The sequence below is a fragment of the Morone saxatilis genome, unplaced genomic scaffold, assembly GCF_004916995.1.
Source record: "Morone saxatilis isolate NCDOM2014 unplaced genomic scaffold, NCSU_SB_2.0 Contig22, whole genome shotgun sequence".
NCBI classification, from domain to species: domain Eukaryota; kingdom Metazoa; phylum Chordata; class Actinopteri; family Moronidae; genus Morone; species Morone saxatilis.
In genome coordinates this window covers 23960242-23970423 of record NW_023339785.1, presented here as the reverse complement: position 1 = coordinate 23970423, position 10182 = coordinate 23960242, and the positions used below count along the sequence as shown (strand labels likewise).

General features: G+C 38.7%; 1 long non-coding RNA gene across 1 annotated transcript in view; it reads left to right on the top strand.

Annotated features, from left to right (window-relative positions):
- Positions 1 to 4213, top strand: part of LOC118333375 — a 598798-nt gene extending 594585 nt beyond the window's left edge. Inside the window, exon 3 of the long non-coding RNA XR_004796970.1 lies at positions 4075 to 4213. This is a non-coding gene — a long non-coding RNA (uncharacterized LOC118333375). The remainder of the gene's footprint in view (positions 1 to 4074) is intronic.
- Positions 4214 to 10182: the final 5969 nt, after the last annotated feature.

Genomic DNA, 10182 nt, shown 5'->3' with positions numbered 1-10182 from the left:
TATTATACAACAACATAAATGTATATAGCAACATTCCAACACAAAAAAAATATAATATATACATATGTACTATATAACTATAGTATATATATAGTATATATATGCAGATCAATATACAGTAATAATAAAATTGCAAAAGAGTGGCAAAGAATGAATAAATGTATATAATTTTGAGTCAGATACAGGGGGGGGGTGTCTGAATCTCTGAGGGAGGCGTTGTAGAGATTGATGACCACAGCAGGAATGATTTCCTGTGGCGCTCCTGGTGGTGCATCTGGGTGGAGGAGTCTTCTGCTGAAAGGAGCCTCCTCTGCTGGGCGCAGTGTGTCATAGAGAGGGTGTGCAACATTGTCCAAGGATGGACTGAAGCCTGGACAGCATCCCTGCCCTCCTCTGGCCCACAGTGTCCAGGTGTCCAGCTCCTCCCCACGACATCACCGCCCTCCTGATCAGTTTGTTAAGTCTTTTGGTGTCTGGCGACTTGGAGCACTGACCCAGGCATGTGACAGCGAGAGATCCGTACTGGCCACACAGACTCGTAGAACATCCTGCAGCATCGTCCGGCAGATGTTAAAGGACTCAAGCCTCCTCAGGAAAAAGAGCGGCTTTGGCCTTTTTGTAGACAGTCGGTAAAGTCTACTGCTGAATGCTTTGTGATAGCTAATGCTTGTAGACTATTTGTTGCTGTTGTTGTTGTGAGTGATACATTTCAAGTGCTGGCTTGAATCTCATCTTTCAAGACTTTGAGAGTTGGCCAGCTGAATGGCAACCTTTTTAAGGCCAGTGTCAAAATTAAATCGCTGTTGTCAAAAACAATGTTGACATACACAGATAGATACTTTCCTTTACTTTGCAGCAGCCTTCCGTGTTTTATCTTAACGCCAACAATAATTATCCTTTCAAAATGTGTCAGCACTTTCATACAGAGGCTTTTTATGTGCCTTTCTAATTAGCATTTAATTAGAAACAGCCAGGTTAGACACAAACCAATTTTCGTTTCCTGTCAGCTATAAAATAAACAAGATCCTAACAGCTCCAATAAACCCGACTCCACGCATAAAAACTGAATCCGGCTGTCCCTATTCCTGGTCGATGGAGCAGCTTACTGGAGTGTCTCACCTGATGACTGTTGTTCACATACACTTGAACTCTTTAGTTTTGGAAAGATGAGTTAATATGTCCGACATTAACGGACTGTGATTAGTTTATCCTTGCCTTTAATTGTTTATTGGGTCTTTGGAATGATAGAAAATGTCTCAAGGCACTTAAAAGCCAATTAAAACATACTCAGAATACAGGAGTTGCAAAGCCATTTAGCGTCTGGAGTATACTTTAACGCCACTATAAGAGTTCATAAACTTGTAAACAAATTAATGAATTCTGATCAGACTTTCTACAATGGACATTTTGTTCCTTTGAACTGATGAATCTTTGCTTTTGACTGAATTGCTTTGTTTGTGGATTTTCCCCTTGTTTCGGTGATTACCGCTCCTTGACTTTGAACAATTAATGATTATTTCCCCTAACAAAAATCCTGTCTTATCTGTATTACGTGTTCGAAGGTCGTTTGTATTAAGAAAAAGAAAATAAGCAGATTATTTCTAATTGCCTTTTTTATTAGGCATTAAAACACACACACACAGACACACACACACACACACTCAGATAGCAGAGGGGGAGGGCTGCGGTGATGCTGAGCCGCTCCAGTGACTCCAGTACGGAGGCTTGACGTAGAGAACTGGGAAGGGGCGGGGCTTGTGGTTCGTGTTGAGTCTCCAGCGGACCTTCGACAGAAGCCGGTCTGTCCGTCTTTCATTCATCACCGGAACTGTGCAGCTCGTGCATCAAGCCGCGACCTCTCATCCTGTTTCCTCCAGCGACCAGCGACGCCAAGTACACCACCGCCGGCCATCACCTCGCGGTAAGAGCCCGCAGAACGGATGGCTGGAGAGCGGCTGCCGGTTAGATAACGGATGGCTCCGCGCTGTCCTTTAGGTTGTCTGAAGGAAAATTACCATCCCTATATGGGCTATGAAGCGCGTGCGGTGTTCAGTGGTGCCTAGTAGGCCCGCTGGGTTCATTGTGACGTATGGGGTTTTATGATATTGTTTAATGTGCATTTCCATTGGGATTATGTAATGTGCTTAAAATGTGTGCTAGGCTGCTCAATAATGACAGGATAGTGACCTTGTCGGATTATTTCGGCTCTTTTTCATCTCCTCCGCTCGGTTATCGCGGCGGTGTCACTAATGACGACACAGGGCACCGCTCAATATGCAGCTGAAACCTTGGAAAATTCTATATGTGCATGTAAGAGGCAGCTTGCTAAACATGCAATGCCTTCTGACATGGCATTAAGGTCGTTATCATTCTGTTTCGTCCACTTCATCCGTCCATGTCCGCTTATCTGCTCTTGTAATAGCCTACAACATAATGAATGATTAAGCAGACAGATTTAACTCAAATTACTGAAAAAGTGACTGTAATTCAATTCAAAAACCATTTAAAACACTACTTTTAAGAGAATCAGGGGCGGATAAATAGTCATATAGGGTGTCATGAAGACTTTTAGGGGTGGCAGAATTATATGCTGATTTAATTGCAATCAATATATTAATACTTAGTTGCCCCCAAATGAAGATATTTGAACTCATTAATGTGGCACATTAGTATAGCATTGAATAGCTGTATCTAAAGGTGGCATTAGAAATCAGCACTGTTTTATCAAATTTTAAGACATTTTCTTTTTACAATTTTTAAAGTATGTGCTAATTTCCGTTTTTAAAATTCAAATAAATGTGTTAAAGCTGCAGTAGGTACCTTTTTTATACAAATATTTTTGTCATATTTGCTGAACTTTCACTACATCCTAACAGTAGTACCTGACACAGATAATATGTGAATCTGGTTTCCTCTGTCTCCTCCTAGTGCTCCTAATGGCATTTGCATCTAGGTCCGCCCCTGGGTATAATGTTCAGGTTTTGTTCATACATTTCTAATGTTTTTTTGGCTGTGTCAGATGGGTGTCCATTGGATAACATTTTAAGGGCTCCAGGGGTCTATCTTATTTTCAGTAGTCGCACCTTAACAGATGACAATAAAATAATAAAATGACAATTACATTTGGTGCAGCTGTAATATTCTGTAAGGAGAGTTATTTGAGTTTGATTTTATTTAAAGCTCCAGTGTGTAAAATTTAAAGGGAAAATTGGATATAATATTATGTACTGTTGGCTACTATATAATGTTTTCCTTAGTGTATAATCATTTGAATATAAAAATAGTTATGTTTTTGTTAGCTTAGAATGAGCTGCTGTGTATCTACAGTCCTCTTCTGGCGAAGCGTTGTGTGGCCTCCATAGTTTCTTCTTTGCACTTGGAAGGGGAGAAAGTGAGGGAATTGTGATGTGCTACTACTAGATGCAACTAAATCCTACACAGTGGACCTGAATTTCAGTTTGTCAAGCACAATACACATCAGTACTTTTTAAATTTATTATTCTAAACAATTGAGTTTGTAGTGATATTTTTTGAATTGTGCTTTAATTTTTTGTGCTGAGATTTAAATAAGAAAAAAAAAATCTTTTTTGTTCCTTATTACAATAATTTACATAATGTGTTAAGAAATTATATAATGTGTATGGGAATTGAGGTAAAATGAGGGGTTGACCGATTTTCTCAGGGCGGATGCAGATACCGATTTAGTAATCAAGGAAATGCATAACTGATATTTAGAACTGTATACATTTGCAGTAAAAATGAAGATTCAAAATTTTTTATAATTATTACAAAATAGAGAAAAATGGTCAAGACAAATTTCCCTAAGGCTCAAGTTGACGTTTTCAGCTTACTTCTTTTGTCCAACCAACAGTCGAATGTTGTCAATTAATTTTCTGTTGAATAATGAACTAAGAGATGTTCCAATAACATTTACTCCTTCCCAATACTGATTCTGATACCTTTACTGATACGTAAGTAAATAAGTGCTTTATTTTTTTAAATTTTTTTTACAGATATATTATTTTGGCCTTTTTATTGCCTTTATTTGCCAGTGTGTCGTAGAGAGGGTGTGAGACATTGTCCAAGATGGACTGAAGCCTGGACAGCATCCTCCTCTCTGCCACGGTCGTCAGAGTGTCCAGCTCCTCCCCCACGACATCACCGGCCCTCCTGATCAGTTGTTAAGTCTGTTGGTGTCCTGCGACCTTGTGCCCCTGCCAGCAATAAAAGACAGCGAAGAAGATCGTACTTGGCCACTTAATCAGACGTCGTAAGAACCCTCAGCATCGTGCCGGTTCAGCTGTCGTAAATGGACTCAGCTCCCTCAGGAAAAAGTAGTCGGCTTTGGCCCTTTTTGTAGACAGCCTCGGTAAAAGTCTACTGCTGAATGCTTTGTGATAGCTAATCTTGTAGACTATTTGTTGCTGTTGTTGTTGTGATGTGATACATTCAAGTGCTGCTTGAACTTCAATCTTTCAAGACTTGAGAGTTGGCAGCTGAATAGCAACCTTTTTAAAGGCAAGTGTCCAAATTAAAATCCTGTTGTCAAACATGTTGACATACACAGATAGATATTTCCTTACTTTTGCAGCAGCCTTCCGTGTCTTTAGTCTTAACGCCAACAATAATTATCCTTTCAAAATGTGTCAGCACCTTTCCATACAGAGGCTTTTTATGTGCCATTTTCTAATTAGCATTTAATTACACAGCCAGGTTAACACAAACCAATTTCTTTCCTGTCAGCTATAAAATAAACAAGACCTAACAGCTCCATAAACCCGACTCCACCATAAAAACTGAATCTGCTGTCCTATTCCTGGTCAGTGGAGCAGCTACTGGAGTGCTCTCCTGATGACTTTGTTCACATACACTTGACTCTTTAGTTTGGGAAAGATGAGTTAATATGGTCGACATTAAACGGAACTGTGATTAGTTTATCCTTGCATTTATAGTTTATTGGGTCTTTGGAATGATAAAAATGTCTCAAAGGACTTAAAAGCCAATTAAACATACTCAGAATACAGGAGTTCAAACATTTAGCAGTCTGGAGTATACTTCTAAGCCCTATAAAGTTCATAAACTTGTAAAAAAATTAATGAAATTCTGATCAGACTTTCTACTATGGACATTTTTGTTCCTTTGAACCTGATGATCTTTGCTTTTGACTGGAATTGAGCTTTGTTGTGGATTTTCTCCTTGTTCGGGTGATAACACGCTCTTACTTTGAAACAATTAATGATTCATTTTCCCCTAACAAAAATCCTGTCTTATCCTGTATTAGTGTTCGAAGGTCGTTTGTATTAAGAAAAAAGAAAATAAGCAGATTAATTTCTAATTAGCCTTTCTTTATTAGACTTTAGTGATAATGGGGCGAAGGGTAACGCGCTAATTGGAGTAATATGCTAATTGAAGGTAAACTAATTTTCTCTCACAGCGAGAGGTTTCATGGGCCCTGGAGGTGAATGTGAGGCATAGGGCATCGTGTGATTGCTAACCTTGATCGACAGCAGATATGCAAAGTGACAGAGCGGGAGAGAGATAGATAGAAAGAGAGAATGGGTGAAAAAGTTGTGGAAAGGTGAACTGAAGTTGGGTTGGTATTGGCTTCTGAAAAGTTTGGATTAAAGAGACCAGGCATGCATTAGAGGAGAGTGTAAAGTTGGAGCAGTGGCGAACACCCAAGGTGGCACATAAATGTGTTCCACTTTGCCTTTTTCCCCTGAACAATGTTAAGCAACCATGAAGCTTTTTTGTTATACAGTTGTATTTTCCTCCCTGTCGTGTGCCCTCAGAATTCCTTCATGCCCCTAGCATTTGTATTGCCTATGCCAGCAGCTGGCTCTGTGTTGCAGGGTGTGACCCCTGCAATCTCTAACCTTGATGCGGTGACAGGTGGAGGCAACCGAAAAAAATGTGGGAAGAATGAGGAGGACAATGAACTATTAAAAACAGCAAGGAAAGTTTCTGAGCACTCACAGATCGATGGAAGAGAGAAAGCGTTTTATCAATCATACGGGGAGTTTAGCAAGAGAGCAAGGCGAATGGTTATGAGTCAAGATAACTCCAGTATGGGGTCGCGCCGCATTAAATTTAGAGGAACTCAGAACATCAGCAGCTAAAGAGACATAGAGGAACTAAGGCGAGATATTCAGGAAAATTAGTTATGGGTCAAGATCAGTGGTAAAGACTATGTTCTATTAGTTTGATGGAGGAGAGCGCGAGCAGAGTTCATTTGGGTGAATTTGGCAAGTAGCCAGGTTATTTTACATTCAGAGCAAGGGAATGGAAGTGTATTGAGAGTGCCACGAGGTCATGATTGGGTCACAAATGACTTTAATAAAACACTATGCAATGTTAATTTTAGTGTTAGGTGGCAACATGGTATTCAGTCATGTGTTATACGGTCTGTTTCAGTAGCAAGTGGCTTAGTAGAAGTTCAATTTGAGTAAAATCTTACAATTACGCTGAAAAATAAACCTCCAAATATTAGGCTGAACGTGAAATTAAAAATTAAAAGAGGTGAAGTGTGTCAGGAGTATCATGCTAGAGAAAGTGTCTGACACAGAAATGAAGAATTACTGCACAAGATGGAGGAATGTAAGTGCAGAATGTGACAGGGATTACTATCAACCATGGCAGGGAACCTCTGGAATCAATACATTGCACTTACTGTGATCAATATGTAAAATCCTGACAGACTTCTGATCATCAATCAATGACACCAATGAACCCGCATTCAGTTCAGTGCACTTTCACTCACACATTAATTCGATGTAGTGTAAAAACCTCACAACCGAGGATCTTCTTGAGACCGTGAGTGCAACCGTTTTAGGGGAAACTGAGATACACCAGCGTTTCCTGTGGTTTGCTCATGAAGCCTCGTGCAGGGACATTTTTGTATTCTTTCTTTCTCCTCTCAGTTGTGGCTGATCTCCTCCAGTAAAACCAATAAAGAGGGGGCAGAGACTTTAGCTCTCTGCTCCTCTTTACAGCCAGACGTTCTGTTCACGTGACTGGAGTCACTGTGGAGTGATATTTAGTTTGTTTGGTGGTTTCTTTGTTTTCTGATGGGACTGGTAGTTCTGAAGAATATTGAGTTTGAGGGTAGACTGATTTATTTTAGGGTAATCTGGTTTCAGGATTGATATCAACTCAGTGGCTTGTCTATATAGGACAGATGAGCACATGCAAGAGTTCGAGTCCAATCTTTTATTTGATTGAAGAGATTAAACGGGTTTGTCTGATAACAGAAGAAAAAGATAAGAGGATATTAATCACTATTCCTAATTTAAATAATGAACAATCCAACAAAGGTAAGTTAACTTTAAACAGAATTTATTTATCTACCAAAGATAAAATAACACTATTTAAACCTAATCAAAACAGCAAACAATCATAAACTACTAAAGCAATAACTGCATTTAAACCAAAGGAAACTTATCAGATACGCAGTTCAAACATTTGGAGTGATGACGCATCTACATGAAGCCAGCCAGCTTCTTTGTTCTCAGAGAGTTTGCCAAAGGTGAGCTGGCTATAAAGACTCTGAGGAAGCAGGCAGGTAGAGGAGGGTTAGAGTAGGAGGGCATTTTCCACAAGTTCAGTTTTCTTTTTTATTTCTATTAGTTAGGTTTACTGTAGGATTTATGGTAGAGAGAAGGAGCTTGGATCCTACGTCCCTTTCTATATGTTCATTTTGGCTCATCAAACCTTTATTGTTTTTGCTTATTTTAAACTTATTTTGACTTTTAGGTATTTTTGGTCTTCTTCATTGTTTAAAAATAAAACGTATTGATTTTTGGCAACTCCTGTCATGGTGATTATGTAGACCTTTTTTTTTTCAATTAACCGTTTTGGTTATTATGTATCCTAGGGATGTGCATCTCCATCACTGAGATTGATGAGATATGCATCTCGATGCATTGCAGTACATTAAAGATACATAATATGAAGTGGCTACCAGTGCCGTACGATTCACTACTGTTGCGATTAAGTGCGATTTGACACGATCAGATTCAACACTGTGAATCAATGTGATACAATGCGATGCAAAAGAATATGATGCTATGTAATTCAGTGCAGATAGTTTGATTTTATTTCTTTGAGTCCTCTTAAGCAGTTTGGCAAACAGTTAAGAAAGCAGGAATCAATAAATATATAACTATTGGTCTGATATTACTGGTCACATTTCCAAGTAATAAAGAAACAGGGCCTCATCTAATAATAATATATAAATAGATTTTTACCGAAACTACGCAATCCTGATTTTATCCCAAATTGTGTGCGATACACTTTTTTAACCAGTGCAATTGCATCTTGGACTTTTATGCATGACTGCTAATTGGTGAATCTCAGCATCCTTATATATATAAAGTGCTGGATAAGAGCTGAAGAAAAATAAAAAGTATTTTATTACAGAGCTATGACTGGATAAATGTCAAGCATAGAACGTGCCCTTTCAATCTCCAGCATAGCTGCTACACCGGTGGTGCAAAAAGATGCCCAAATCTGTCATTACCTGTCCATTTAAATAAAAAGAAGCCCAGCTCGGTGGAACACTGTCCTATCTGGCAACAGTGAGCCTGAAACCTTGTTGTCTGAAATTAGCAGATGAAAACATTGGTGGTATTACAGGTCCAGAAAAAGGTTTTAACACCATGCCATTGCAGAGCCGCCCTGTGTAAGAAACAACTAAAATTAGTTGTTATGACAGAATGCTCAAAATCTAAAGATATTAAATAATAGTGAAAAAGTCAGGAAACAGATCACAGTTCTTTTCAAGTTCGTTAAAGTTAGGCTTTCATTAGTCAAACTTATCCTGAATTGTTTGAGAAAGCACAAGTGGTTCTTGCGTGATCCCTCATATTACTAAAAGATTGTAATATTTGTAGTAAAAGCCAGTTGGAGATAGGAGTTTTAATTCAAAGAACTCACTGCATTAAATCAAAGTGTTTGCATTGGGCTCCAAATTTGATTAGCACCAAGTCAATACCATGATGCAATGCAGATGCAATTACTCAACAACTGAAGGAAATTCTCTTCGTGTGTGTCTGACCTTGGCATTTTTTTTTGCACCTGCTGTATTTCATTTTCATCTCAGCACCTGCAATGACAATAAGTTAAATCTAATTTAATTATTTCACTTATGTCTGTCTATATTAATAGCTGACACTGCCCCTTGTAAAGTAAGTGTTTCACAACCATACAAGCACACACTAATAAATCATACACTCCTTAATTCCAACACAAGAATGTTGAAATGAAACACAAGCTGTTTTCATAATAAGTTGATATACAAGATGCCTTACTGTGAACATACAGCAACACATTTGTGTTGGCTAAATTTAGCTGCTTAAAAATTCCAATATACCATTACTGTAATTATATTAAGTGCTGGTAATATATTACCTACTGCCTCTCAGAGATGGAAGTAGAGGGAAGAGGAAATACAAGCAGTGTGTGATTTCTAGTTAGCAGTGGGATGAGTTTGTGATACATTTTATTTTATCCTCCATTACTTGCCAATAAAAAAAGCCTTAAAGAAAACATTGGGTTTTATATTAGGCCCATTATATATCAATTTATGTGTGCACATGTGGCTGCCATTTTTCAAACAACTTAATCAAAAGCCACTGTATTTCCTATTAGTCTTATTTCACATGATTGTGTTTATATTGTGTTTATTTACCCGTGTTCATATTTTATGAGTTCAGTTTCTTCCTCTCTCTCACACTCATACACAAACACTTATAGGGCGCTAGATGACGTTTTATGGATGGACACTTTTGTGTTATCCTTTGACTATGTTGTTTTAAAGGGGTTAAAAAACACTGAAGTTACACACAAACAAACTAACCGAAGGAGGCTACGGTACACCAGCAACTCACATGTTCTGCGAGGTATCAGTGGAGTCTGGTGGATTTGAACACAGCAATATAACGGCTGTTTCTGTTTAAACAAAAAGGATCTTACTCTTTCACCAAAACTCTCTATCTCTGCAGGGTCTTTTCCATAATGTTGTCAGACACTTAGAATACCAATTTGAGCCTGTCAGTGGCAAAAACAAGAACTTTCAGTTGACGTACTTTGACGGTGCACAATCACCCTGAGCGTTTACCATGTATTCCGTTTCGCGCCCTGGCTGCAGCGCTCTCACTCAATATTGGACCAATTTCAAAAACT